This window comes from Sinocyclocheilus rhinocerous, unplaced genomic scaffold (assembly GCF_001515625.1).
Source record: "Sinocyclocheilus rhinocerous isolate Xijiao unplaced genomic scaffold, SAMN03320098_v1.1 scaffold6317, whole genome shotgun sequence".
Taxonomy (NCBI): Eukaryota; Metazoa; Chordata; class Actinopteri; order Cypriniformes; family Cyprinidae; genus Sinocyclocheilus; species Sinocyclocheilus rhinocerous.
This window is the reverse complement of record NW_015647348.1, coordinates 57,298-62,547: the sequence shown is the minus strand read 5'-3', so window position 1 is coordinate 62,547 and position 5,250 is coordinate 57,298.

Genomic DNA, 5,250 nt, shown 5'->3' with positions numbered 1-5,250 from the left:
CCTGTTGTGAATATTCTCTGTTCAATAAAGCCTCTGTTGTACCCGCATCTGAATCCAGCCTATTCCCTGACAGGATTAGTGTTCATAGAAGTTCTATCAGAAAGACTCAGAGAGAAGGTAAACTTTTACATGAGATATTTATTCCGTAAAGTGTTAACAGATTATAGTGAGTTACAATAATTCATGTATAGTTGTATAGAAAAGTTCTTTGGCGTAGGCCCCATCCTTTGTCCAGATCCTGGGGATGGAGATTTGCCTGATCCTACCTAAAGATGAAGGCATGGACGGAGCCTACCCCCCATCGGGGATGGACAGGGCCAACCGGTGGTGGTGGGGAGGATGGAGGGGAATGTCAACTGCGAAAAATGAAACAGAGCGTTCAGTGCTTATTCATGCAGGTGCTTATTCAGGTGTCTATTCATGCATTATGCAGTCCAGTTGTCAAGAAGTGATTGGCTAGCACTGTTAGTATGAATGAATGAATGAAGGACATGGCATGGCATTGGAGTCTTCCTGACAGAACTTGTATTGCAAAACACAAGTTTTCATCTCTAAACTATTCATGCTGTGCATTGAAGCTCTAACATAACTTGCTGTGCATAGAACATAGAATACATTAAAAACTCTTTCTGCATTGCAAATAACGTTTCATTTCATAAGTAAGAATCATCTTTCATGTGGGCAAGCTCTCAACATTGCATAAACCAACTATCTCTCACTGAGGAAGAAGCTTTGCAGCATAGGTATGCTTGCTTTCTCGTCATTTGCTTAGAAGCATGCAAAGCATTAGTGTTCATACAAGTTCTAAACTAATAATGCTGTGCATTGAAGCTCTAACACAACGTGCTGTGCATTGACCTTCTAACACACTAAAACACTCATTTCATAAGCAAGAAACAGCTTTAATGTGAGCAAGTTTTACTCTTAACTTTGCATAAACCACCTATCTCTCACCGATAACGAAGCTTTGCAGCAATATGCATGCTTGCTAGTAGTAATAACATACACTTTGTGTCAGATTGATGTTATATGACCTGATTTACGACCCCTGTCAGCGTTGATTGACAGGTTGTCATATGTCAAATGTGCACATGGTCAGATTTATGACCTGATTTATGGCTATATGACCCCTCTGTCACCCTGACTGCCATGTCACCGGGGTCCTGTCACCCCTGACTGACATGACAAAAAGATCAAAACGGATGTTAGATCTGACTTTTGATGGATTTATGATGTTTTTCTCTCTCACCTGTGCCATGGGGTTTTTATGGAGTTCCTTCCTGACCTGTAGCTACTTCCAGTCTGGAGGTGTTTAGGGTCTTCCTGATTGTGGAAAAATGGCTGAGCAAAGTGTTTCTATTGTCAGCTCAACAGAATCAGTGCGTTGTTTGATCAATACGGTATATGTTAATGCCTAGTCACCAATTTGTCCCTATCGGCCCATCTTCAGCCACCCCTAAATAAGGAGGTTGTCTGGGCGTCTGGCTTCCATGTTTGTGTTTTAGGTCATCACCTTTGGTGGATTGGTGTCTGGCCCTATCTGTTTCCTACAGTGATGTAGTCGGTGTTCCATATAATGTTTTAATATGTTTGTTAATGGGAATGTGCTTTGTTTGGGGGCTGGAAGACATCCAAACACGTGTCCTTGTCAAACCCCTAAATGGTTCAGTTTTGCTTGATCTATAGGCTAAATGTTGATAGCTCAGACATCACTGTTTTGATTGTTTGCAACAATACAGGAATGCTTTGGCAATACAAATGTACAAAATATTTCTCATGCCAATAAAGCATCTCATGCAAAAAAAAAGAAAAAAAAGAAACCTGAAACAGAATTAAAGACTTCACCAAGACCATATTTCTATATGCATCTGAAAAATATGTTATGTCTGGGCATGTTCTTTCTACGTCATCTGTATGTGTGTATGCTAACACCTCTGTATGTGCTTGTGTTAATGTCTTTACAACATTCACCTCATATAGATGTGCTCATAATCATGCTTTAGACAATGAATCAACACAACACACTGATTCTTTGGGCTCACACACACACACACACACACACACACACAAACTTTGTGCATTTTTAGATTTTCAAAAAAAACTATTCTGTATGATTTATAAGCTTGTTTCCTCATGGGGAAATACCCCCACAAGGACAAGGATTTTGGATATTGCCATCTTTGTGGGGACATAACATAGGGTGAACCACACATACGCACGCACGCACGCACACACAAATCTGAGTATACAAAATTTTAAGAATCTGCAAAATCGTATATGATGTTTACTTTTTTGTTGTTATTTAAGAAATGTTTTCATTTTAATCCAGCCCATAGACAGTGTAGCACTTGCTTAGGATCATTGATAATCATTTACGTTTTATGTTTTAGTGACTCTTTTAGCCTTTTGACATTTGCATATAAATTACAGACATGGCCCCATATTCTACATTTATATGGGTGCTAAATTGCCAATGGTTCCTCCTCACTATCAAGGAGATGCTAAACAGTTCACCGCTCTCGTCTCCCCCTCGTGACTTCAAACACATTCCACATTCCAATCAACTTTGTTGATTCGCTGTGGACTTTCCTATCTTCAGAAGAACCAGAGGAAAACTTCCAGCTCACTCCTAAAGAACTCATCAAGAACCTCCATGCCTATACCGCATCAGGACTCTCAACAAAGCCATTGCAAGTAACTGTTTACAACTATTTAGATGCGTGTTTAAGTTTGAGCCCCTTTTTAAGGTGATTTTTGATTCTCTGATGATTCTCATTAGGTTGTGGTTAATTGATGTGAAATACTGCCATTCTTTTGCTCGTATCTCTCTCTTCCTTACTTTCCTTCATTCTGTATATATGTGTTTTGCTTAATTTAGTTGTATGTTAGCTATAGATATTGTCTGCTCGGTGGACAGACAGATCAAATAATTGTAATATTGATTCTGCTACAGTTATTTCTAAGATCTAATCTAAATATTTATTATTAATTATAACCAGTTATAATTAATTATAAATATTTCCCTTTTGAGCTAATTTGCTACAACAGTATGTGTACAGTAAAATAACAAATATACATTTCATTTAAACCTTCTCAGTGACCCACAATTTTAAACGTTTAAAAGTTTAAACACATTGTGTGTCACTAAAGCAAGGCACACTGTATTCTCTTTAATTTCTTTAAAATAGCTTGATGACCAGCATTGTTTCTTTAGATCATTAATGCACCCAAGTGCTTTTCCCACATGAGTTTGGATGTGTTTGACACAAACACATAATTTTTACTTCAGAAAACTTTTTTAAATGTATGACTGAACTTTTCTCATTTGACAGACCTATGTTTCAAATTATTTACCTGGCCTTTAACACTTGGTGTAAATTTTCTTAAACAAAACATGCACTTTGACTATTTTGTAAGTGTTATGTCATTTTAAAATGATTTACTAAAAGATTAAACGCTCCAGAATCTGATTTTCAACATGAAAGAGATGTACAAGCAAAGGATATTTCAACTATTTCCTTTTGACCTTGATAAACTGGTAATGAATTTTCTATGCAAGTGGCACAATATACAGTTCTCATACTATGTGTATAAATAGCTATTCTTACAACATTTGTGATTATTTTTTGCATGCCAACAGATTTTCGCCAAGGGATATGTCACATCTAAGAATCACAATGTTTTGTACAAGATAATTTTTTCTCTTACACCACTAGATTTAGTCATATTATCAAGATTTTGGATGGTCGTTCACAATTTGTTTGTTGGACTGTGTATGATTTTATGTGAAGACATCTGGTGGACATGTTTTCGACCATTTTAGACACTCTGCACCAACACACAGACATGTACATTCATGCTGCTCACATATTATTGTAGCCTAGTTTGTGCTGATTACAGTGTTATCAGACTTTAGCCATTAATATGTTTTAAGATACTGAAAAACATAAATGTCAGGGCGTCAAAACTTCTCCAGGGCCCCAAAACACCCTCAGACCCCAGAGGGTTAATACAAAATATTCACCATACTTTATTATCCAACACCATGTACAATACTTTACTGGAGTAATATGGAGTAATAAAGTAATATGCTAAAGTGGCATATTAAGAATAAGGAAGAAAAAAAACTACAGTATGGTAAACTGTCAACTGGAGTATTCCTTACTGTTTTCATTCCACTGTCTTGTGGATTTAGCCACAGATTCTCATCCATATCACAATGGATGTTTTCATTATCAGAACATCTTGGAAAGAATCTTCTGGCATGGCAAATCCAAGCCTTACATCTGTGATGTCAACGCACGCATCATCCATGGCCTGGAGAAGAGTGACTTGTCCATCATCTTTCTTCCACCTGTGGAGAAAAATTCCTTAATTGGGTTAAGGAAAGGGGAGTATGAGGGTAAATACAGTGCTGTGGATGGGCTGACACCATGCTTGCACTATCTGAGCATGGTGAAACTGCATTATCCCAAACATACATAGGTCACACCATCAGCTCTACAGACCTGATTTAGGAAGGAAAGCTAGGTCCGTGACCTACCACACTATCTTCCGAAATAGCTGCACACATATTGGCCAGGTACTTTGACAGCTGCTGTCAGTCCTGTGTTCCGTGTCTTGTGTTTTCCACGTGCTTTCCATGACCCAGTTTTCCCTCATGTGCAATTATGTTATTGCTCCCAGGTGTTTCTTGTCATCCCCTCGTCATGTCATGTGTATTTAAAGTGTTTCCTGTTCTGAGTCTAGTGTCCGGTATTGAATGTTCATCTTTCCCCGCTACGTGTGTGTTCCTGGTTCCGTTGGATTTTTATTAAAGTCTCTTTGTCTGTCTACTCCACGTCTCCTCGTGCCTCGCTCCGTGCTCCTCACACTAGCGGTACGTGACAGAATACCGGACCAAAACAGAAAGTAAGCGGCGCCCCTTCTCCCCATTTTGTTTTTCGTTTTTTGAATAGTCTTTTGTTTTCCTGTTTGTTTCTCCCCGTGGCATGGAAACCGCCGCATGCTTCATTGCCCTAGCCCGTAGGGATCTCCCCTTCTTCGAGTATGCCTGGGAGTTCTGCGGGCTCGCCGCAGCGACGGCATTAGATGACACCACCATCAACTTTCTGTTCTGGCAAGGGGCCAACTACCATCACCCCGTGGACCTCCCAGACACCACGGGACTAAGTTGGAGGGAAGGTGTCTACCGGTGTCTGGGGAGTGTCCGGTCCCGAGCCAGAACCAGTCCGCCGCCGTCCGCGGCTT